This window comes from Podarcis gaigeae, assembly GCF_964106915.1.
Source record: "Podarcis gaigeae genome assembly, chromosome: 17".
Classification (NCBI taxonomy): Eukaryota; Metazoa; Chordata; class Lepidosauria; order Squamata; family Lacertidae; genus Podarcis; species Podarcis gaigeae.
The window spans coordinates 5,320,900-5,347,047 of NC_139694.1; the positions used below are offsets into that span (position 1 = coordinate 5,320,900).

General features: G+C 45.2%; 1 long non-coding RNA gene across 1 annotated transcript; it reads left to right on the forward strand.

Moving 5' to 3' along the window:
* Nucleotides 1-12,692: 12,692 nt before the first annotated feature.
* LOC310834493 lies at nucleotides 12,693-25,978 on the forward strand. The gene is made up of 3 exons (XR_014559260.1): nucleotides 12,693-12,723; nucleotides 23,349-23,438; nucleotides 25,344-25,978. It is a non-coding gene; the product is annotated as an uncharacterized lncRNA (long non-coding RNA).
* The last annotated feature ends 170 nt before the right edge of the window (nucleotides 25,979-26,148 follow it).

Below are 26,148 nucleotides of genomic sequence, written 5' to 3' on the forward strand. Positions count from 1 at the left end.
TCCAAAAAAGCTGAAGAAACGTAACAGAATATGTACCTCTCACCCTGATGAAAGACAGCGCGAGGCTACATCCATCATTCCAAAGAGAGCCCCCCCCCCCCATTAATGTGACAACCCCTGCAAACGATGCAGGAATTCAGCCAACCTTGTACAGAAAAGGTCAGCTGTTTAAAATTAAATGCACTTCTCTTTTGCTTTCCAAAATTAAATAGCTTTAGGAGCACCAGCAAAGCGGGTAGGGAGGTTCTCTTGAAGAGAGCTGCTCATTTGCTGTAAAGTGGGGGGATTTTAGCAGACTGGAAAGACCTGTTCCATCCCTGTAATACTGACAGCCTAAATATAAATACTGGAGATAAAATTTAAAAGCAAGCAAGCAGAACTGATAGGGTAGCATAGCAAAGAGGAAGAAAAGCAAGAAAAGCAGAATTCTGCCCCAGTCTGGTTTATGGCCACAGACGTCAGTGCGCATGTTTTCCTGGATTTGTATAATCTATTCTGCAAGACGCAGCGGAGACTGCCATTTCTTTAAGAAATAGGGTTTGTTTTACACAGATTTACACCTTCAATGAAGGGAGCACAGAGCATTATGCGCCAAAGGTGCCCCTCCTGGCTACTCTCATAACTTCAGCACGCTTGGGTCTAAAGTCTTCTCCAGCCAGCGCCACATGGCATTCTTCCTGCTTCCTGCTTCTCCTTCCGAGAAAATCCATTGCCAGGAAACTCCTCCCCTTCTGCCTCCTTGCCCCCTTCTCCCCCTCCCTCTTCCGAGACTGGTTTCAAAAGGTGACAATTTTCCTGTACCCTACATCATCACTCAGCATAACCTTGGTCAGAGTCCTGAGGATTTCCCTGTGATGAGCCGTCAACACCAGGGGTCAGCAAACGTTTTCAGCAGGGGGCCGGTCCACTGCCCCTCAGACCTTGTGGGGGGCTGGACTATATTTTGAAGGCGGGGGATGAACGAATTCCAATGCCCCACAAATAACCCAGAGATGCATTTTAAATACAAGCACACATTCTACTCATGTAAAAACATCAGGCAGGCCCCACAAATAACCCAGAGGTGCCTTTTAAATATTTACATGAGTAGACATATTCTACTCATGTAAAAACACACTGATTCCCAGATCTGCGGGCCGGATTGAGAAGGCGATTGGGCCGGAACTGGCCCCCGGGCCTTAGTTTGCCTACCCATGATCAACACCTTTTGTCATGCTTAACAACCTCTATCTCAGGTGTGGCCCTGGCTTGTATTTTCCACTTCACCCTCCAAAAATCAGCTAAATTCCACCCCTCTGCTAATTTCTAACATTCACTAACTCTCACAGTTACGGATGCCCTTGCACACACCCACACCCCAAACTATGTTACCCCCAGATCTGTAACAGTTTCTTTTGTTTTGATATTTTGCTGGAAATAGATGTTGAGGTCAAAGTCAGATAACAGATCTCAGAATGGAAGTCTGCCTACAGATAGATATCAGGCTGTTTCGCAATCCTAACAAGGATTGGATAACCTCAATATGTGGTTAAGATGGCCTCCTCTTGATAAATCTGCAGGGAGGTTAAGAGGTAAGAAAATGGGATTTGTTGCCTCAAAGCGGGGGGTGAACACAGTAGCTCTTAGAAGAACTAGTCACATCCTCAGGGAAGGTCAACCTCCAGTTTAGGCTTTTGAAATGACTTTATTCTCATTGTAATTGCAGAGACATCACCTTGCCAACAAAGCTCCGAATAGTTAAAGCTATGGTTTTCCCAGTAGTGATGTATGGAAGTGAGAGCTGGACCATAAAAAAGGCTGATCGCCGAAGAATGGATGCTTTTGAATTATGGTGCTGGAGGACACTCTTGAGAGTCCCATGGACTGCAAGAAGATCAAACCTCTCCATTCTGAAGGAAATCAGCCCTGAGTGCTCACTGGAAGGACAGATCCTGAAGCTGAGACTCCAAGACTTTGGCCACCACATGAGAAGAGAAGACTCCCTGGAAAAGACCCTGATGCTGGGAAAGATGGAGGGCACAAGGAGAAGGGGATGACAGAGGATGAGATGGTTGGACAGCGTTCTTGAAGCTACCAGCATGAGTTTGACCAAACTGCGGGAGACAGTGGAAGACAGGAGTGCCTGGTGTGCTCTAGTCCATGGGGTCACGAAGAGTCGGACACGACTAAACGACTAAACAACAACAATACCCATTTTCATCACTGTGATATAACATCTATTGGTGTTCCCCCAAGGTGTTAGTACAGAGACTGTTTTTGTTTCCATGGCAAATGATCTCCACCAGGACGCCTGGGCCTCATGGCAATCTTTACAGACTGCCTTCTTGAGTGGAAGTCACTGCTTTGGTTCTGCTCCTTCCTCCAGAGCAGGTTTCAGATGGTGGTGCTGGGAGCTTATTGCTCCTTCCCTAGCATACAAAGCAGGGCACGACATACAGTGGTACCTCGGGTTACATACACTTCAGGTTACATACGCTTCAGGTTACATATGCTTCAGGTTACATACGCTTCAGGTTACAGACTCCGCTAACCCAGAAATAGTGCTTCAGGTTAAGAACTTTGCTTCAGGATGAGAACAGAAATCGTTCTCCGGTGGCGCGGCAGCAGCAGGAGGCCCCATTAGCTAAAGTGGTGCTTCAGGTTAAGAACAGTTTCAGGTTAAGTACGGACCTCCGGAACGAATTAAGTACTTAACCCGAGGTACCACTGTACTGTTTTATTTGGTGTAGCTACTGGCAAAATAATATTGCATCAAATCACTCAAAAATTGGCCGATGTCTCTCCTGTGAGACTGATGGAAGAATGAGTAAAGGACTGGAAGTGACTGTAAATAAATACAAGATGGGAAATATTTAGAACTCAGGGTGCCCTGTTGTTAGGGCCTATCCATCAATCCGCTTGGTCTTCATAGGGCCATAATTTTCCCATCATGCATTCTTTCAGAGACCTACCGTCACAGCATCCCTGCATGCATTGCCACTCAACCCTCCATGTTATTGCTCTGGTAGATTTTCTTTCTTTTTTCTGTGCTGCCTTCTACAAAGACAAGAATCAGGCTACACAGATATCTTTTTGACAAAGGGGGTTGGGGGACAAGAGATACCTTTCTTGATCTTTCTCGTTAGAACCTTGGCAACAAGCATTTGCCAACTGCTAGAGAACTGACTCATTAATTTTTCTGCTCTTGTGCTCACCTTCCCACGTTCAGATTTTTCTCTTTTTCTAATCCAGCCACCAGCTATCCTACTAGCGCCTGGAATGTGACACGGCTCGCTGCGTAGGCGAGAGACAGATGGTACCTTTTATCCTTGAACAAATACCATGCAAAATAAAATAGAAAATGTGAGGGGTTTTATTTTTAATGCAGAAGCATTCCTTATAGCAATTCTCTCCTGAACGCCTCCCTGTCTGCCTTGCCTTTGTTTCGCTCTCCGTCTTTCTTTCGAGTGATGATGATGATGTCTTTCGTTATGCCGGCTGAAAGTGTGACCCGGTATCTTCTCAAATCAAGTCATGCTTCTGTTGTGAGAGATTTCGACCCACCTGGATCTGTTTTCTCTGGGCAGGGGAGACCGGGGGGGACACCACAACTTCTTCTGTGTTTACTGAGGAAGCAGCAATCTTTACCAAACAGCCGTGACCCACCGACAGAAACAAATTAACAAACACTGGCAGCCCAGTGTGCATGTGCCAATGAATTTTCCATGTAAACTGGGCCATCATCCATAAAGCTACATGAATCAGATAGCAAATCATATTAGTACCACAAGGCCTATTACATCAATCTCGTAACCCAAATTACAGAGCCGATCTGCATTATTACTCCCAACTTTCAATACAAACACAGCCGAAAGCTCATTAAGCCAAACCTTGTTTATCCAGTTCTCTTTGGACTCTGGATTCACTCTGTGCCTCTCATGCAAATATAACCCTCTGTAAATAAGTATCCCCCCATTTAGCTGAACCTCTGTTAATACAAATATTTGAAACGAGCGCCCAGACAATTGAATGGATGAAGCTGTGCTGCATTTGATGCAATGGAAGGGTGCCATCTGATTGGAAATAATTAAACAGGCAGCATAGGAAGCCACTGAAATTCCAGGATAGTGACAAATTGAGTCCTACTCTGCTTACACAAAATGTGATCCTGCTGCTGTTGAAAGTCCTTGTAATTTATTGTTGTAAGTTGGAGAGGAGGTAGGCTTTATGCCTGAGAGCCTTCTAATTCCTAGATCCAGCAAGGGTTAAAATATAATGGAGGACTCAGTTGTTGGAATAGCTGCATCGGCTTCTTGGTAATGGCCCACAAACATGGGCCATTAAGGTAACAAATGTTTAATTTCTGTTAGAATCCAAGGCTGTGGCTGTGGGAGAAGTCCACTCACCTTTTATCCGGTGGGCAGCATTGTAGCCAGTCAGCCAGGCCTCAACAGTTTTCTGGCTTAGGGGTGGAGTTACGCTGCCTTCACCCCATACCACTGCCAACCGCATCATCTGTGCTGGGGACAGCGCCAGCCAATCTGCTGCCAGGGTGAGTGTGCCCATGGGCAATCGCAGTGTGGCCAGTCGGCACCCTCTTCTTGCCTCTTCGTCGGATCACTCTACCCACCCTCTTTTCCTGCTTTGCTTTGATATGACCTTGCTATAGTCATTGTCAATCGCCATGTTGTTAGGGCTGGGTAGGATTTTTTTCCCCACTTGGCAAATTGGCACCGGCCATTGGGTTTTCGCCTACCTAGTAGCAATCATCACAACTTTTGTGAGAACAAAAAAAATTCCTTCCAGTAGCACCTTAAAGACCAACTAAGTCAGTTCTTGGTATGAGCTTTCGTGTGCATGCACACTTCTTCAGATACACAGTGCTCATACCAAGAAAGCTCATACCAAGAACTGACTTAGTTGGTCTTTAAGGTGCTACTGGAAGGATTTTTTTTTTGTTTTGACTATGGCAGACCAACACGGCTACCTATCTGTAACTGGAATTTTTGTGAGGTTAAGCATTGGGTAAGCCTTTGTTTGGTTGGAGGGGAGGTTGCGCCTCTGCCTGCCCCTCCTCAGTAAGGGTATCCTGTTAAAGGGATCTGGGATGTGAATGCTGTCCGAAGACTGGGCATGGGCTAGGGCCATGTCACAGCCCCTACAGGGACCCCTTGGGGTGCCACTATCTGATGTAAGTCGTAGGGCACCCCTATCAGTGGTTTACCCTTCTGTGGGCTCCCTGCAGATGGGCAGGAGTCAAGATATAGCCTGGCTTCACCACAATACCTAAGCCAGGCATCCCCAACCTGCGGCCCTCCAGATGTTTTGGCCTACAACTCCCATGATCCCTAGCTAACAGGACCAGTGGTCAGGGATGATGGGAACTGTAGTCCAAAACATCTGGAGGCCTGAAGGTTGGGGGTGCCTGACCTAAGCCAAACTGCTCACATCTGTAACCAATAAAGTTGTGGCCTAAAGGTAAAGGTAAAGGGACCTCTGACCATTAGGTCCAGTCGTGACCGACTCTGGGGTTGTGGCACTCATCTCGCTTTATTGGCCGAGGGAGCCCGCGTAAAGCTTCCAGGTCATGTGGCCAGCATGACTAAGCTACTTCTGGTAAACTAGAGCAGCGAACGGAAACGCCGTTTACCTTCCTGCAGGAGCGGTACCTATTTATCTACTTGCACTTTGACGTGCTTTCGAACTGCTAGGTTGGCACAAACAGGGACCGAGCAACAGGAGCTCACCCCGTCGCGGGGATTTGAACTGCCGACCTTCTGATCGGCAAGTCCTAGGCTCTGTGGTTTAATCCACAGTGCCACCAAAATACTCCTTGTCAGTGTTTTATTGCTTTCTTGGGAACTTTGTGGCTCCGGTGCCTTGGCACGCAAGCAAGACCTTCTTGGGGTGTTAATTAGGCCTGGGTGGTGTACACATTTGACTAAATTTCTTCAAGTAATGATGTTTAATCCCCAGTCAGGAAGTATGTAAATTTAGAGGGGCCTGCTGTAATGCTCTCTATGTGGGCCTCCCCTTGGGGTTGATTTGGGCAATGTAGCTGGTGCAGAAGGCTGAAGCCAGGTTGTTGAGAAGAGTGCTTGGACACACACATATTATTACACTTGTACTGAAGGAACTGCACTGGCTGACAATCGGCCACCAGGCCATGTTCAAGGTCTTCTTGTTAACATAGGAAGCCTTGAGCAACCTGGGACCAGGTTACCTTAAGGACCACCTGCCTTAGGGTCAGTTAGATCTGAGGAAATTCTACTCATGGTATTGCACCCTACAGAGTAGTGTAATAAGTTTGGAAGAGTGGTTGAGTTGAATCCCTGGGCCTCCTTCTAATTCCTGGAATTGCTAGCTTCCTTGTGAGGGGATAGCCTAGGCAATGGGCCAATAAGAGAGCAAAAGAAGGGGCTGTGTGCGAGATAGGTAATGTGTGGGCTCCCTCCCTTAACTCATGGGTAGTTATGAGTTGAGAGCAGAGAGTTGAAGCAATGTTAGCTGGAAGCAAAGCAAAAAGCTGGGAAGCCAGAGAGACGCAGAGCAATGTTTGATTTCTATTTGAATCCAAGGCTGTGGCTCAGAGGGAAGGAAGGCTTATTGGGGTGTTAATAGTGTGAAGCTCTCCATTGTGGGCTCAGGTTGTATATATGTGTAAACAAACCACAGTCACTGCTGTACCTCATTCCAAAGGAAACAGAAATCTTGGGGAAATGCTTTGAACCCCAGGAATCTTGCACCACTTGGGGTGGCATGCAACAATGTCACAGGGCAGTGACCCCAAAATTGGCATTTTCTACCATTACCCCATTGCAGAGACATCACCTTGCCAACAAAGGTCCGTATATTTAAAGCTATGGTTTTCCCAGTAGTGATGAATGGAAGTGAGAGCTGGACCATAAAGAAGGCTGATCGCTGAAGAACTGATGCTTTTGAATTATGGTGCTGGAGGACACTCTTGAGAGTCCCATGGACTGCAAGAAGATCAAACCTCTCCCTTCTGAAGGAAATCAGCCCTGAGTGCTCACTGGAAGGACAGATCCTGAAGCTGAGGCTCCAAGACTTTGGCCACCTCATGAGAAGAGAAGACTCCCTGGAAAAAAACCCTGATGTTGGGAAAGATGGAGGGCACAAGGAGAAGGGGATGACAGAGGACGAGATGGTTGGATAGTGTTCTCAAAGCTACCAGCATGAGTTTGACCAAACTGCGAGAGGCAGTGGAAGACAGGAGTGCCTGGCGTGCTCTGGTCTATGGGGTCACGAAGAGCCGGACACGACTAAACGACTAAACAACAACAACAAGAACCATTGCCCGTCTCCTGTGGAATGTCCTTCCCTCTGACATATGTACAAAGCAATAACCATCAGTTGCTTCAGACGTATTGGGAAAACTGGCCTTTTTGCCCAGGCTTCCCCTGTCCCATAAGACTGGGCCCTGTTTGAATTTCTGTTTTACATGCTTTTGTGTGTTTCTATACAATGGAATTTCCATTGTCGAATGCTTTGGAAGTTGAACATTTCGGCTTTCAAACACCAACAACCCAGAAGTGAATGCTTCCATTTTCAAACATGCCTTGGAAGTTGAACGGCTTCCTAGGTGTGTTTCTCCATTTTTTCAATGGATACTTCCAACCGGCAATTGCAACTCAGTTGTCGAACGTTTCAGAAGTCGAACGGTTTACAGGAATGGATTACATTCGACCACAGAGGTTCCACTGTATTACTGTTTTACAGGTTTTAGTTTGTGTTTTTGTTTTAATGATGTATTGTTTGTTTGCCAGACAGTACACACCTTAGATATTTTTTTGAAATATTAAGCAGTATATCAACACTTTTAAATGAATAAATAAAGGGAAAGTATTTCACGCAAGGGCCCACAACAATATACGGTTGCCGGTGAGCCTTATGCAGTTATTTCCAATAATGTCTGCTGTCAAACCCTTAACAGCTGTGAGCTGAGGTTTTCTTTCATATGCCCTTCAGCAAGATGATGTTCCAGAGTTATAAAAATGATAGCCAAAAAAACCTCACCCGAATCTTGCCCCTGCACCTTGAACAGCAGTATGACATGCCAAAAATTTAACAGGTGTCACTTTCCCCATCACTTTTTCTCCACATCAGGTGCAGGGGAGAGCTTTGTCTGTGAAATTTCTGCATGGAAGTCACCTGTTACGGGCACAGAGGCAGTAAGAAGTGGCAATCCGAGTTGCACGCCTGATAGGCCAGCAATAAAAAGCAACCAAGACCCATTTGTTGAAATGAGTGAAGGTGGATGAGAGAGTAGTAAAGGACAACGACTTATTAAAACCTCACTTCAGTTTGGTTCAATGTCTGCTCATGAGGCAGCAGGGCAGATGATGTGTGACAGAGGCTGAGTTTTTGCGATTGTGTGGTGTTTCAGCAAATACAAATTTTATACAGAAGGCTCGACGGTGACAGCTGAGGGAGAAATATGAGTTGTCCTCTCTGCAAGTGATGATTGACAGCACCTTAAACTTGAGGACTAAAGTGTTGCAGATATTAATATTGCACAGTTTGAAGCAACTGGAAGTATAAGAACTGACGCCTTATGGAATGAATCATTGTCTAGACCCATAAAAATATTATTCAAACTTTTACTGGCAGAACTCTTTAAAATAAAACAGAATACATCAAATGATACATCCAAAGTATCCATACAATGTCTTGTGCTGTCCAGGTGCAGCATCTTACAAAATATGAAATAATCAAAACAGACTCAGAAGCAGAGAGAGAGAGATAGAGAGAGAAATCTCTCTGCAGCCTGCATTCCAGCCTCTAGGAGAGCTTCTTTTAACATCTTCACTCAATTGAATTTGGGAGAAAAGACTCAAAGGCAGCTCCGTTCAAAATGGAGATTTGCAACCCAATACCTTCATCACATGATCTAAGGCTACAACCCTCACATGTTAACCAGAGAAACAACAACCAGTTAGTTAGTTAGTTAGTTAGTTAGTTAGTTAGTTAGTTAGTTAGTTCTTAGTTAGCAAGAGCTCAAAGTGCTTTCCTTGCTTCCACTATATCTCTATGGAAAAACCCCATGTTAAACTTTCTGCAATATAACTTTAGCCATTTTTTTCATTTCTGTGTCAATTAAACCATTATACTTAACATAAAGTTGGGGGAAATGTATTAAGGCTAGAGTTTCTGAGGGGCTTTGAGTTGGTATGGCTTAGTGCCTTTAATGGCTGCATGAGAGGCAGAAAGTCATGTTACCCTGGCATGGGTCACAAAGCCTGACTCAAGTCAAATGGTGCAGCGTATTTGCTGAAGCTAAGCAGTTCTGAGTCTGATCAGAATCCAGGTGGGAGCCCACCTGCCTTGTTTGCGTTATGGGATAATGACATTATATACATGTACTGAATTAGCAGGTGCTTAGTGAGGAAAGTTTCTCCTGGGCTGGATCTAGACACATTTTAAAAAAAAAAATTCAGGAAAACCCATTGTAAACCTCATAATGGGAAATCACATTGCCAAAAAAATGGAACTCTACAGCGCCATCTGGTGTCACAGTGTTATATCGCATTTAAAACACTTTTTTTTACTGCTGTAGCTGAGTCCCTGGTGATTTTCTGCCTCTCCATTGTTAACGAGGCATGGTGAAACCTGTGGCTGTTGAGATGTCATTGGATCTCAGCTCCTACCAGCCCCAGCCAGAAGGGCCAGTGAACAGGGATGATGGAAGTTGTAGAATCAGGTTCCTCATCCCTGTGTTAAAGACAGATACCTCCTGTCCGTATGAAACACCATGGCGATCCTACACATAAACCCTCTGAACCCTTCCTGGTGAAGCTCTTATATTCTTTCCAGTCTGTCTTAAAGCAGGAGGCACGTTCATTAACGATACTTTCCACAAAGACTTCTGTTTAGCTTGCTCATTATAATGATATTCTGAGAACTATTATTAACAGTTATCTACAAGCCCCTGCATATAGCAATGTGGGGTTGGGGCTGAAAGCCAAGGAATAACTGCTATTTTTATTTTATGTCAGAATTAATAGAAATTATAAATCTAGGTTCCTGAATTATTCAGCTTTTCCTCTCTCTCTCTCTCTAATGGACTAAAGATTGTCATTTATTGTCCTGTGTGAGAAAAGACGGGTGCAGCTTAATTCAGCTCTTTTATTTCCTTTCAGTTACTTTTTAAAAAAGAATAAAGCACCCACGCTCCCTTGTTCTCTTGTTCTCATTCTCACACACACACACACACAATGTTTTCATATTGTCCTAAAGGGAGTCAGAGTAGTCTTAAACATTTTAAAAGTAGCTGGGGTTCAGACTGGCAGCCATCTTTTTTTTATGCAGATAAACACTGTGCTTTGTGAATGACAGGCAGCAATCAACAAGTGATGCAGTCCATGTCAAAAACCTTGGCCTCTCATGGTGGCAAGAGCCACTCAAATTCAGTTTGCTAGTTGAAAGCTGGACCTGCTGAATCCACTCCAGAAATAATCTGAACAAACTGGATGAATTTCCTGGATGACTTCAGTTCATAAGCCTTCAGGAAGAAGAAGAAGAAGAAGAAGAAGAAGAAGAAGAAGAAGAGGAGGAGGAGGAGGAGGAGGAGGAGGAGGAGGAGGAGGAGGTAGTGGTGGTGTTTGGATCTGATATCCTGCTTTATCACTCCCCTTAAGGAGTCTCAAAGCGGCTAACATTCTCCTTTCCCTCCCTCCCCCACAACAAACACTCTGTGAGGTGAGTGGGGCTGAGAGACTTCAGAGAAGTGTGACTGGCCCAAGGTCACCCAGCAGCTGCATGAGGAGGAGGAGCGAATCGAACTCGGTTCACCAGATTACGAGTCCACCGCTCTTAACCACTACACCACACTGGAATGAAGTTTGCTCCATTGTTCCTTCTGTGTCTTAAGACCACTAATACTGCAAATGGGTCATTCAGATTTTGTAAACGGGGCACTGGCATTTTAAAAAACTTATTGAAATGTACTCACAAAGTGTAAATCCAGATTGGAGTCAATGGGAATGACAGCTGGATGATGATGATGATGATGAAGATGATGATTTACTACCCTGCATTCATATATCACAGGGTGGTTCACAGCATAAAAATGACATCCTGTGGACCAATGGCATAATAAACATTCAGTGCCATAATAAACATTCATTGGAAATCACCCTTAAACTCTCACTGTGCAACCCACATCCTACTGATGCCAATGATGGCCAGGCTGCCAATTATTTTAAATGGAGCTAATTACTCCTTGAGATATTCCCCTTTAAATTTCCTAACCCTATTCACACACACACCCCGCTGCCACATTTATATTCTGTTCTGGAAAATTCCTCCCTACGTCGCCACCACCTAGGAAATGAAGTTTCACATCCGAGTTCCTGACACAAGAATTGCAGTCTTGAACCCAAAGGAGACAGGCAGTTGGCATTTCACACACATCTGTGTTATATATAGCCAACAGGTTTGACAAATACGTTTGACTTAGGAGGGGGATGTAAGACTAGCGGCCGGTAATGACACAATCCATTCCCCAGCCTCCAGATGAATTGTTTGCTGCAGTCTAATAGATAGCTGCCAAGACTTCCCAGCCACGTTTTTGTGCTCTTTTAGCAATGACAGACAGACAGACAGACAGACAGACAGACAGACAGACAGACAGAAAGCACTTTACTGCCCACTCCACTCACCGCCATCTTTTCATTTCTTTTAAAAGGAGAAAACTAGCTTATACCTGTTTCCCACCCACTCCCTTGGGAAACTTCTGCCAGTTTCACCTGCTAATAAGAAGCATGGCACTGACTAAACCCTCACAATCCATCTTCTCCATGCCTTCTCCATGGCAGGCTGGCAATCAAAACACCACCCATGCAGCCATTTCCAGTTCAAAGTACCAACTGGATTCATTTGCAGGGAAGGTTTCCAAGTGTTGTCTCCCTGCTTTACTACAAGAGGCTCAAAGGAGATCCCACAGAGTGATAAAATTTATTTTGCTCATATTGTTGTGCGAACCCCAGTCTCTGTGGTGGTGAGAGGCTCCAGGAATTCCAGCACTGACCCAGGGTTCCGTTTCCTTGCAAAGAAGGTCAATGGAGACTAGTGTGTTCAGGATGTATGGCTTTGTTCACACATGTATGCAACTTGAGCATAGGATGGAGGGGCTCACAGCGCCACACTTCAGCAAACCTTGCTTCCCAATTAGGTTTCCAAGGAAGAAGCTTTGTCTCCGGCTTCTAGCATCAGTCACAACTCACCACACAGCCTCTCTTGGCCTGCTGTTCGATGAGAGCTACATACTCTCCAACATTTCTCTGATGAAAATAGGGATGTCCTATTCCATTATTATTATTATTATTATTATTATTATTATTATTATTATTATTCCCCGCCCATGTGACTGGGTTGCCCCAGCCACTCTGGTTGGCTTTCGAGACACATAAAAACATAATAAAACAATAAACATTAAAAACTTCCCTATTACAGGGCTTACTTCATATGTATTCTAAAGGTTGTACAGTCGTACCTTGGAAGTTGAACGGAATCCGTTCCGGAAGTCCGTTCGACTTCCAAACGTTTGAAAACCAAATCGCAGTTTCTGTTTTGCTGCAGGAAACTCCTGCAGCCAATCAGAAGCCACAGAACCCTGTCAGACATTCAGGTTCCAAAAGAACGTTCACAAACCGGAACAATCACTTCTGGGATTGTGGCATTCGGAACCAAATCGTCCAAGTTCCAGGGCGTTCGACAACCAAAGTTTGACTTATCTCCTTGGCCTGGGGGTCACAATAACTCCATCCCCTCCAACATTTCTCCAATGAAAATAGGGAGGTCCTAAGGAAAAGCGTGACATTCCAGGATCAAATGAGAAACCGGAACGGCCTCTGTAAATCTGGGGCTGTCCCTGGAAAATAGGGACACTTAGAGGGTCTGGAGCTAATATATACTAAAGTTGAATCCTGATAAGCAAAAGGCACTGGGGGTGGGTGGTTCCCGAGACCAGAAACTGGGAAATTCACCTGTTGTAGATGGGGTTGACGTCAGTCTGAAAGCATAGGTGTGTGATCTAGGGTGCTCCTGTAAGCTCAAGTTACCTGAGTGGCAAGGAGCATCTATTGCCAGCTTTGGCAGGTAAGCCTGCTTACATCCACTCCTGGGCAGAGTAAGCCTAGATACTGTGACCTGTGCAATGGTAACTTCACAATTAGATTGCTATAACATGCTGTTTGTTGGAATACCCTTAAGGTTGGTCCAGAAGCTGCAGCTAGCGCAGAAAGCTAGATTGCTCAATGGGGCACATATAACACCTGCTGAAAATTCAGTCTTCTGCACACGGCTATTAAAAGTTCAGGAGCTCTGTCTTCTTTTGCATCTGGCCACCCTGGGTACAAAATCAGCCAGTGCCAAATTGGGTCGCCTTATCTGGGGCTTAGAGGCCTAGGTGTTATGTCCCCCCAAATGCAATCTCTGCGGGAGGCTGCAGCTTTTGCTTTTGAAAATCTTATCTGCTCATCTTAACCAGGCCGAATCATGTTGTACAATTTTGTATTGCAATGCAAACATTTTTTAAAGAGCAGAATGAAAATGGAGCAGGCGTGAGCGATGCTCAGGAGTCGGCTCCGCAGCATTGTATTAGGTCAAGGCTATCTGGCTAAAGCGATGGATTTGCTCAGTCAAGTGCAGGAGGTAGCACTGCTTTGTTACCGGGCGGAAGGGCTGCTTCTTTATCTCCCTCTATTTTTAGTCAAATAACCTGGAAGGAAACACAGCTTTCGGGTTTAGACGCTCACATCCCTGCCAGCGCTTTCACGGGAGTGGAACGCTTTGGCAACGACGCCGAATGGAGAATTAACGTTTTGCTAGTGCTGTGGCCGAAATCCTGAAAACCGTACACATTCACACATAATTTAGCACTATTATCGTGCCATTTAGGGTGAGCTCACAGATCCTTAGGGCTGCCAATGGCACTCCAGAGTTCCCTCTCTTTTTCTCACAATTACTATAATAATAATAATAATAATAATAATAATAATAATAATAATAATAATTTATTATTTGTTTCCCCAGCCACTCTGGGCGGCTTCCAACAAAGATGAACGATACACTAAAATGTCACATATTAAAAACTTCCCTGAACAGGGCTGCCTTCAGATGTCTTCTGAATGTCAGGTAGATGTTTATCGCTTTGACATCTGATGGGAGGGCGTTCCACAGGGCGGGCGCCACTACCGAGAAGGCCCTCTGCTTGGTTCCCTGTAACTTGGCCTCTCGCAGTGAGGGAACCGCCAGAAGGCCCTTGGAACTGGACCTCAGTGTCCGGGCAGAATGATGGGGGAGGAGACGCTCCTTCAGATATACTGGACCGAGGCCGTTTAGGGCTTTAAAGGTCAGCACCAACACTTTGAATTGTGCTCGGAAACGTACTGGGAGCCAATGTAGGTCTTTCAAGACCGGTGTTATATGGTCTCGGCGGCCGCTCCCAGTCACCAGTCTAGCTGCCGCATTCTGGATTAGTTGTAGTTTCCGGGTCACCTTCAAAGGTAGCCCCACGTAGAGCGCATTGCAGTAGTCCAAGCGGGAGATAACCAGAGCATGTACAACTCTGGCGAGACAGTCTGCAGGCAGGTAGGGTCTCAGCCTACGTACCAACAAAGCAGGAAAGGGAAAAGCTATGGGGCAGCATAGCTTGCATCCTTATGAGCGGGAGCAGATACGGCTGAGGACCTGCCAGATCCAGGCTCAGAGGCTATTTTTGACTTTAAAGTCATTTATGAAGCAACGAATGCAGGGGCATAAGAGCCCACTGCTGTTTCTAAGTGTTCAGGGGGGGAGGGATATCTTTACCAGAGGGGGAATGCAAGGTGGTTTGCCAAGGCAGGGAGGCAGGTCTGTCAACACCATGCAGATGGCTCACAGCATGGCCAAGAATTGTGGGAATTGTCATCCAGCACATGTGGAGGGCTACAAGTTCCAAATCTCTGCTCTAACACAACCTAAGGGAGCCATGTCCAGTAATTTCAGGGGTAGAACTTGATTGGATACAACCCATCAGAGAGGTCTCAGCATTAGATTATTGAAGGGGGGTCATGGTTCAAGTAGTGGCGTAGCATCAGTCGCTGTCACATGTTACATGAGCACACTGGGCAGGGGGTGCCTGACCAGCCCTTGCCGCTGACACCACCAGAATGACCCCACTCCCACTAGGGCAGGCCTGTCCAACAGGTCAACCCTCCCCCCAAAAAAGCTCAACAACTGTGGTCTGTTGTTGTTGTTTAGTCGTGTCCGACTCTTTGTGACCCCATGGACCAGAGCACGCCAGGCACTCCTGTCTTCCACTGCTTCCCGCAGTTTGGTCAAACTCATGCTGGTAGCTTCGAGAACACTATCTAGCCATCTCGTCCTCTGTCGTCCCCTTCTCCTTGTGCCCTCCATCTTTCCCAATATCAGGGTCTTCTCCAGGGAGTCTTCTCTTCTCATGAGGTGGCCAAAATATTGGAGCCTCAGCTTCACGATCTGTCCTTCCAGTGAGCACTCAGGGCTGATTTCCTTCAGAAGGGATAGGTTTGATCTTCTTGCAGTCCATGGGACTCTCAAGAGTCTCCTCCAGCACCATAATTCAAAAGCATCAATTCTTCAGTGATCAGCCATCTTTATGGTCCAGCTCTCACTTCCATACATCACTACTGGAAAAAACATAACTTTAACGATACGGACCTTTGATGTCTCTGCTTTTTAAGATGCTGTCTAGGTTTGTCATTGCAACTGTGGTCTACCTTCCCCTAAAAAATGCTCAACAACTTTGGACTACCCTCCCCTGAAAGAAGCTCAACAAGTTTGATCAATCCTGCTCTTAAAAAAACTCAACAACTCCTGGCAATGACAATGTGGAGATCACAGCCGGTCTTTTTATACTTTGAGTAGATTGCAGTCTCTTGGGAGTTGGACATGCCTGCACTAGGGCAAAGTGGGGCCACCTACCCAACTGTGCAGGGGGCAGCCTGGCCAGCCATCTGTGGGATGTAAAACTGCAGTCAAGTACAACAGTCCTACAGTGGACATGTTAGGGGATGTTTTTTACCACCCAAGACTTCCTGTTTCCTCCTGAGCTGGGACAGACTTCCACTACATGTGACTTGAAGAGGGTCTGGTCTGTTGTACTAGCATGGAGGAGCACACGGCCTTCAAGTTCTGATCAGTGTGTCTTCTCCATTTTGTGTGTTTGGAGAAGTGACCGCTTAGTCGCAGTCACTTGGGCCTAGCCTCTTTATGGAATAGTTCTAGCTGTTATGTAACCCAAGCCTGCCTTCAGGGATATGTCTGTGAACCTGAATGAATCGGTGACTAAACTACTTTTATATTAACGTTAATCAGATTCTTATGTTTATTCTTTTTCAGAGGGATTAGAAGGGATTTTACCAGGAAGGAACCTTTAATAGTAAGACTCAGATGAGTCAGCAACAAGCTGATTGCTGCGTAATTTAAAAAGGGGAATGTTTGGAACTCTGCTAGAATATGGAACTTGCCAGCGCAAATTAGGAAGGATGTCATTAAATAATATATCCTCTCCTGCCTCCCTAATCATCCCCACATCATCGCAGCCCCCCTTGGTAGGCACAGAGGAGCACTGGGCCAGGCCACACTGGGAGCGCCTGTGGGGGGCATCTAGTTCACATCCCCTTGAAAATTTGTGCCTGGGACACAATTTTTAAAATTTACTGCATGCTGTACACTAAAAGAGAATTATATGAAAATTATGTATCAGTGGTATTTGACCCCTACTAAATTAGCAAAAATATATAGGACAAGCACAAATATCTGCTGGAAATGTAAAGAAAAAAGAAGGTACCTTTTATCATATGTAAAGTGATAAAAGCTTTCTGGGAGATGATATATAATGAAATGAAAAAAATGCTTAAAATAAATTTTAAGAAACCAGAAGTCTTTTTATTAGGAATTACAGGTACCGACATACCAAAGGAGCAGAAAAGACTTTTTATATATGGAACAACAGCCACCTGGATGCTATTAGCCCAGAGTTGGAAAGAAGACAAAGTCCCTACCAGAGAAGAATGGCAAACCAAGCTGATGGACTATGCAGAGATGGCAAAATTGACTGGAAACCTTAGAAACCAAGACGACAAAAACTTTATAAAAGAATGAGGGGAAAATTATAAGTTGTCTAGGAGACCACAGATGGAAACAAAGGCAGCATCTTGATTTCACTTGTAGTGTAAGAATTACAATGGATAATATGGTTTGATATAGAAGAAACTGGAGTATGGATGAATACGCAGTACTAGATGTTCAAAATGAGACCCGCATGGAGGGGATGAGGGGAAGTCTTGAGATTCAGATAATCTCTTTACATAGATATACTTTTTCTTCTTTGTTTATTTGTATTTTGTATTTGTAAAAACCAATAAAAATGAGAGAGAGAGATTTTTTTAAAAAATGTGACTGGGGCCATGGCCACCCTGCACCCCTACGCTACGCCCCTGGTTTCAAGGCCTGAATTTCCTAGCCAGCAAGGTGGAGGCTCTGTTTGCTCAAAACCTCTATTTATATATATATATATATATAATATTTATTAAAGTTTTAAAGGTTACAAAAAGAAAAAGTAAAAACACCATATTAAATGAAAACAAAACAGCACATCACAATAAGGGAAAAAAAGAAAGAAAAAGAAGAAAACAGAAAAATAAAATCCATTAAAAAAACACAGCGAATCTTCCCATAACTTATCTTTCATTTGCTTGTTTCCTTGACGTCCTCACACCTCCCTTTTTTGTATTCTAGGTCAGTTAACTATTTCAGCAAATCCTTTCCATCTTTTCCAATTTTTGCCCTGTAATTTCCCTTAATATAATGTAACTTTACTTTCCCTCCTTTCACCAATTAACAGTCTGTTTTTTCCTAAACCTTTATAACATTTCTGCTAAAACCACATAACTTCATTCCAACATCCTTCTAACATTCATTAATTTTACAATGTTTCTATAGATAGTCTTTAAATTTCTTCCAATCTTCCTCCACCGACTCTTCTCCCTGGTCTCGGATTCTGCCAGTCATTTCCGCCAGTTCCATGTAGTCCATCACCTTCATCTGCCATTCTTCCCGGGTGGGTAGATCTTGTGTCTTCCAATACTTTGCAATAAGTATTCTTGCTGCTGTTGTAGCATACATAAAGAAAATTCTATCCTTCTTTGGCACCAATTGGCCGACCATGCCCAGGAGAAAGGCCTCTGGTTTCTTCAGAAAGGTATATTTAAATACCTTTTTCATTTCATTATAGATCATCTCCCAGAAAGTCTTAATCCTTGGGCACGTCCACCAAAGGTGAAAGAATGTACCTTCATGTTTGCTCAAAACCTCTAAAGGGTACCTGATCCTACAATGAATGGAAGCGAGAAGAATAAAACCTTCAGAGGAAAGATCTACCTGGAAATTGCCTCTATAGACCAATGGTAGCTTAAAATTCCAGATGCTGTTTTTTTTAGAAGGGGAAACTTTAACGAACTGAGCTGAATTTAGTCAGCTGTAACAGCAGAGCCCTTGCGCCCTCCCCTCTTTGCCTGCCTTTCCCCTGTTATGCAAAAGTTCTATTTATGTGCAGCTTTCAAGGTCGATTTAAAGTCAGGCTTAGGAAGATATCACGCAATGCTGCTTTCCCCCAAAAATCTTCTTTCTGCCTGGAAGCCTCCAGACAAAATGTCTGAAAAGAGGCTCGGCTGGCAGACTCGGCTAGCCTCGAGTCCTGGTCGAAAGCTGGAGCGCAACGCTACAAAGATTAGTTCCTAAGAGAACTCTCCGGGATGATTCAGCTCGCCTAGAGAGACAAAAGGATTAAGCTATTCGAGGTAACACATCGCTAAGGTAGATTGTAAAAACGGTCAGGAGTTTAATTCCTGTAGGCTGGTGGAGGACGCCAAGATAGGATTCCAACTGACAAAATAATGGCGTGCAGGATCCCAGGGGCAGATCTGAAGGAGAATGAAAAGAATGTCGTCCATTCATTCTGTAGTGTAGGTATCAAATAGCTTGGGCAGTGGTATTTTCCCGCATATTCAGCTCATATTCACTGAGAGCCAGTGTGGTGTAGTGGTTAAGAGAGGTAGACTCGTAATCTGGTGAACCAGGTTCGCTTCCCAGCTCCTCCACATGCAGCTGCTGGGTGACCTTGGGCCAGTCACACTTCTCTGAAGTCTCTCAGCCTCACTCACCTCACAGAGTGTTTGTTGTGGGGGAGGAATGGAAAGGAGAATGTTAGCCGCTTTGAGACTCCTTCGGGTAGTAATAAAGCGGGATATCAAATCCAAACTCTTCTCTCTTCTTAGCACACACCACACAAACCAAGGGTAGCCTCTGCGATACCTTCTAGTTTTCTAAGAGTACTGAGAGCTGCTAGGAGATCTTCATTCCCCCCACAGAACTACAATTCCCAAGAACGGCTGGGCAGCCTTCTTCTCCAGGACCGCTGGAAATTGTAGCTCTAGGAGGGAAATGAGGGCCTCCTAACATCTTTCGGGGGATGCGGGTGGCGCTGTGGGTTAAACCACAGAGCCTAGGACTTGCCAATGAGAAGGTCAGCGGTTCGAATCCCCGCGACGGGGTGAGTTCCTCGGTCCCTGCTCCTGCCAACCTAGCAGTTCAAAAGCATATCAAAGTGCAAGTAGATAAATAGGTACCACTCTGGCAGGAAGGTAAACAGCATTTCTGGGCGCTGCTCTAGTTCGCCAGAAGCGTCTTAGTCATGCTGGTCACATGACCCAGAAGCTGTGCGCCGGCTCCCTCGGCCAATAAAGCGAGATGAGAACAGCAACCCCAGAGTTGGCCACGACTGGACCTAATGGTCGGGGTCCCTTTACCTTAACTTTAACATCTTTCAGCACCCTTAGCAAACTACAGTTCCCAGAATCCTGTGGGGAAGCCACGACTGTTTAAAGTGGCATCATAGTGCTTTTTTTTCACTTTACATTTCAAGCAGATATTTGCATTCTATGGAACAAGTACAAATACCTGATAGAAATGTAAAGAAAAAGAAGGTACTTTTTATCATATGTGGTGGATGTGTTAAGGTAATAAAAGCTTTATGGGAGATTATATATAATGAATTGGGGGGGGGGTGTTTAAAATAAACTTTGTTTTAAAAAAAACAGAAGCATTTTTATTAGGAGTTATAAGTACCGACATCCCAAAGGAGCAGAATAGACTTTTTTATGTACGGGACAACAGCCGCTCAGATGCTACTAGCCCAGAGATAGAAAAAAGAAAACGTCTCTACCAGAGAGGAAGGGCAAACTAAGCTGACAGACTACGCTGAAATAGCAAAGCTGACTGGAAAGCTCAGGAACCAAGAGGACAAAAACTTTTTTAAAGAATGGGGAAAATTTGTAACTTATCTAGGAGACCACTGCAAGCAGATGGAAAGCAGGATTTGAAACCCACTTGTAATGTAACAAATACTGTGTACAATATGGATGGATACAAAATATAGAATATAGAATAATATGCAGTTGTACATGTTGACAATAGGACCCATGGAAGGGGTGGGTGGAAGTCTCGAGATTCAGAGTAATCTCTGTATAAAGGTAAAGGGACCCCTGACCATTAGGTCCAGTCGTGGCCGACTCTGGGGTTGCGGCACTCATCTCGCTTTATTGGCTGAGGGAGCCAGTGTACAGCTTCCGGGTCATGTGGCCAGCATGACTAAGCCCTTTATGGCAAACCAGAGCAGAGCACAGAAATGCCATTTACCTTCCCGTCGGAGCAGTACCTATTTATCTACTTGCACTTTGACGCACTTTCAAACTGCTAGGTGGGCAGGAGCAGGGACTGAGCAACGGGAGCTCACCCCCGTCGTGGGGATTCGAACCGCCGACCTTCTGATCGGCAAGTCTTAGGCTCTGTGGTTTAACCCACAGTGCCGCCCGTGTCCCACTAATCTCTGTATAGGGATATGTCTTTGGAATGTTATAAATTCATATTTGTAAAACCAAATTGTAATGGTTATAGGGGTTGCTCGTGCGTAAGTTGCCGCCACTCCTGGCCAGGTTACCTGGCTGAACCCTTTCTGTCTGGACAGCCCTTCACTTTGTGGCTGTCTCAGTCGCTGGCAGAATCCGTCAGTGGGCGTTTCTTGAACTTCTTCCAGCAAAGAAGTTCTTTGACGCCAAGTCTCCTCCTACTCTCCCTGCGCGGAAGCCTTCTGCGCAGGGAGGGTGTGGGCAGCAGAGCACCCGTGCTCTCTCCGCTGGTCTCCAGTGAAGAGTTCTGGAGCCTCCTCTCCGATTCCCCCATCTGCCCCCCTTCTCCACTGGTGTTACGCTGATTTCCTTCCCCAGCAGATGGGCTGCCTCTCTGCCTGCTGGGACCCTCTCCGGCATCCCTCTGGAGCCTTCCCTCCACCTCTGGCTCCGATGGCAGTTCCCTGACACAAATAAATATGATTTTTTAAAAGAAGATCTGCCTGCCTTCTGGGGTAACACTACCAGCCCCACTGCAAGACCAGCCCTGTGTTCCTGGCACACGCTACACCCCAGAACTGCCACTGCAGGGCAAAACTGCTCACCTTCCCATAATTCCTTTTCAGCCACACACAAACACACACCCAGGAAAGGAAGAGATTTCAACAGGAAGTTTGATAATAAAGGCTGTGGCGGTTTTAGGCAGCAATTTAAAGTGCACTACTGTGACAAGGGAGATTAAGTCATTATCCTGTTACTCTTTAAAGATCTGTTTGTAAGGCTATTGTTTTATGGCTGGAAATAGATGTTTTATTTGTCACCCCTCTGTCCCAAATGGGTGTTCAACGCCTTTCCGGTTCCAACTGATCAAGACGGCAAACGTGAAAACCGCAAAATGCTCTTGTTGCTGTTGAAGATATGAAAGGATGACACAGCTGACAAAGGACAGCTGAGCCACCAGGAGCAAGGAGAGGGATTTCTGTGTCAAGGCTAGCAGGCTAGAGACAAGGCTGCCTCCCATTTCAAACAAGCGGAAGGGGAGCTATCACCAGAAAGAAAGGCAGGCTGATGCAAATCCAAGCCAGCACTGAGCAGGTGGACGTCTGCATGCTGACTAGAAGGGCAAGAGATCTGGTAGCCGCTTAGTCCTCCTGGTTCAAGAAGCAAGACTTGGATTGAGAAATTAGCCCAAACACTGGGGCTTGATAAAATAAACCTCGTTGCCTTACCTGCTCTGTGTAAATCTCTTTTTTTAAAAAAATAAATTTTTATTAAGATTTTTTTAAAAAAAAAAGGTTACAGAGAAAAAGAAAAAACAAATGAAGAAAAAAATAAGTAAAAAACAGACAATACAATAAAAAACAATACAAAAACAATACATAAAAGAAAACAGTACATAAAAACCCTTTACTTACTTTCATTCACTTACTTCCTTGACCTCCTCACACCTCCCATTTTTGTATTCTAGTTCAGTTAAATATTTCAGCAAATCCTTTCCAGCTTTATTTTTATATTAATCATAATCTTAATATACTGTAATTTAATTTCTCTTCTTTCATCAATTCATTTTTGCTTAATCCTTTATATCTTTTCTGCTAAAACCACATAGTTTTATTCCAACATCTTTCTAACATTCCTTAATTTTACAATATTTCTGTAAATAAACTTTAAATTTCTTCCACTCTTCTTCCACTGACTCTTCTCCTTGGTCTCGGATTCTGCCAGTCATCTCAGCGAGTTCCATGTAGTCCATCACCTTCATCTGCCTCCGCTCTGTGTAAATCATTAATGTTGCCAATGGAAGTTCTCTTCCGGATCCAGCCTCTCATGTAGAAAACAAATTCTCACCACGAAACAATAAGATTTAAAGCTTTACTTGCACAAACTTGGTTTAAAGGTAAAGGTAAAGGGACCCCTGACCATTAGGTCCAGTCGTGGCTGACTTTGGGGTTGCGGCGCTCATCTCGCTTTATTGGCCGAGGGAGCTGGCGTACAGCTTCTGGGTCATGTGGCCAGCATGACTAAGCCGCTTCTGGCGAACCGGAGCAGTGCACAGAAACGGCGTTTACCTTCCCGCCAGAGCGGTACCTATTTATCTACTTGCACTTTGACGTGCTTTCAAACTGCTAGGTTGGCAGGAGCAGGGACCGAGCAACGGGAGCTCACCCTGTCGCGGGGATTCAAACCGCCGACCTTCTGACCGGCAAGTCCTAGACTCTGTGGTTTAACCCACAGCGCCACCCCCATACCTAAACTTGGTATAAACATTACAAAAACAATAAACGATGCCTCGTCTCAGCTACACCTTTCTATTCTTACATCTACTGATCCCAGTAAAAGGCTCAAGAACGTATCTTTGTCCAAAACCATTTTTTTCAGCTTAAAAATCAAAAGATCTCTGTCTCCCTCTTCTTCCAGCTTGCTGCATGTTGGCGAATGCCTAGGAAGATCTCTGCGTGCTTGCAAAACAAACTTTTGGCTCACAGTGGTGTAGGCTACTTCATTAACGTAAGTAAACTCTCTGAAAGCCTGTGATTCAGTCGCAAAAACTTAGCTTACCCCACCTTTGCAATGGAAAAATACTAGCCTTTGTACATTTGTTCAAATACCCCATATCACTCAGCTGTCCCGATTTGAGCGGCACATCACTGATTCACAGAAGCCGCCTTCTTCTGTTTGAATTCTGGGATGTTCCACTTCCACTGCCTCACCTTCGCTGCATCCTCCGGGAAGGCCGGGACAGTCTTCGCCATGGCCAACCCCGCACAGCCAGAAGTGGGTGCAGCATATCTGGAAGCAGGCACACCGCTTCTGCCAGCGAAGAGGAATAGGCCTTGAGAAGGCTATGAGGAGACCTACTGCTGAAACCAACCACCCACCGAGGCAGCAGAGGAGAGACAGACAGCGAAGGTTGTCAGGAGCTTGTCCTACACTCGAGTAGGACCCTGGTAAAGACACATGCCTGACTGGCATGTTCCCTCCCTCCTGGTCGATCGTTCGGGAGCTTCAAAAGCTTTCTTCAGCCCGAACATCACAGCGACTGATGACAACAGACATCGGCACACTTAGGGATCCGCAGAGTCTTCGCAGCTTGCGTGACAGACCTCAGCAACTTAGCACTTTGGCTAATCTACTTTATTTACATATCAACACACATGGAGCACTGCAATATGGCTCCCTCTCTCTCTAGCATCAGACAGCAAAGAGAAAAAAGAACAAAGGACAATAGTCCCACTTCACGGAACACAGTAACACAAATATCCTGTCTCCGTCACTTCCCACACTGTGGAGTCAAAACATATACCATCATGTGATAGACAACAATCCCATGACTGCAGTCACGGAGCAGGAATTCTAACAAAGGTAAGGCAGGGGCAGCAGAGGTGGAGCTAGACTCTCTGGCACCCAGAGCACGCACATGCTGTGCACCTGGAGGCAGGACCCATAGGGGGTGTGGCGAGCCACCCATGGCGGGCTGCTTCCTGGGTGGGGGAGCCACGCCGCTTTGCCAGCAGCCTTCCTCCATTCCCTCTTCCTTTTGACAGCTCTGGGGAGGCTTCCCTCCCCAGGAAGCAGCCCAGGAGTGGGGTGCAACGGCGTGCTGCCCGCCCGTGACTCCCAAGCCTCCCCCGAGCTGTCAAAACGAAGGAGGAGGGGGGGAGACCTCCGGCAAGGCAGCGCAGCTCCACTCCTTCCCCTGACAGCTCGGGGTAGGCTTGGAAGTCGCAGGCGTGTGGCGTGCCAAATGTTACCCCCCTCAGTGATGGCACCCAGGGCACACCACTCCCACCGCCCCCTTCCTCCGCCCCTGAGTGGCAGGCAAGGTTGGCTGTGCCTTGAAAATTGGGCAGGTGGGGGCAAGAAAAAGCACAGCTTTGAGATGGTGGGAGAAAGAGCAAGGAATTTGTGCGGGTGGGGGGTCTAGAAAGAGCCTGTGCTCCCTGATTGGCTGGGATGGGCTATGTGACTAATCCAGGAAGGGAAAAGGATGCAATTCTTGAGGGATTGTACTGGTGCAGGAGTTGCAGCCGATAAGAGAAACAACAGAGGAACAGGTGAAAAGGTGATTTAGTTTCACAATAAAGAATTTTGACAATATTCAAATTGTCAAATTCAATATTCAAATATTGAGGTTCTATATTTGGCCTGAAAAGCACAACTAGAAAATATTCGGTGCAGTCCTAAAACTTCCTATAGCCTAGCAGAATACCAGGGGGTTGGTATTCATAAGAGGTGCCACTTTCTAGCCAAGCATTGCAACACGTATTAATTTTTTCCATGGTAATTCAAGTTAATTCAGTGTGTTCTTTCTCCCTCTAGTGGCGAAGTTGTGCAAAAGTACTCAGAAGCTCCACAACCCTTGAGACTCCCTAGGCTTTTAACTTGGAACAATGTTCTTTGATGCCATTTCAGTTCCGTCTTCACCAAGCAGTGGGACACTCAAGACAGGAGTCTTTTCCTTTAGGGAAGAAAGCAGGATTTGCCTACAAACAGGGAAGGGAGGAATTTACAAGTAAATACAACCAGCAGGGATGGTGCGATTAATAATAATTGATCTTAACAAACAAAAAATTGCAGGGTGTGTGAAGAAATATTTATTTTGCCTTTCCTGAGTTTCCTACTAATCCATTTCATTGAGTGACCACAACTTCTGGTGCTATTAATGGGAGGAGGAGAAAAACCCTTCTTGGTCCACCATGAATCCAATTGAAAGGCCAGTTGAATGGTTTTCCTGAGAGTTTGTGAGGGAGGTTTATCTGCACATGCCTGGAGACTGAAGAATGCATTCAGCTTCTCTGGTGCGAATACAGAGAAAGTTTTTCTAAAGAAGTAAAAAGTGAGAAAGAGTTCAGGAAAAAGCAGGAAACACAGGCACTCTCAATGCGTCATCCAAGCTATCAAGTAAACATCACCCAATCTGAATCAAGGTAAAGTGATATAGCCTGGAGTTCGGATGCCAGTGAATTGAAAACCTTGTAGCAGGGAATTCCACAGGCTAATTTCAACAAGCCTTCTTTTTCCCACTTGATATATGTCTTGGAACTGGATTGTAAGTATGTGCTGTTGTTTTAAACTTTTATATTTATAATGTTGTTTTTTTAAAAAATGAAGCTTTTTGGAGGGTTGTGAGGGTTTTTTACAATTTTTTCTTGATTTTTATATGCCTGTTGTTTTTGTCCATGGGGTTTTCTTGGCAAGGATACTGGAGTGGCTTGCT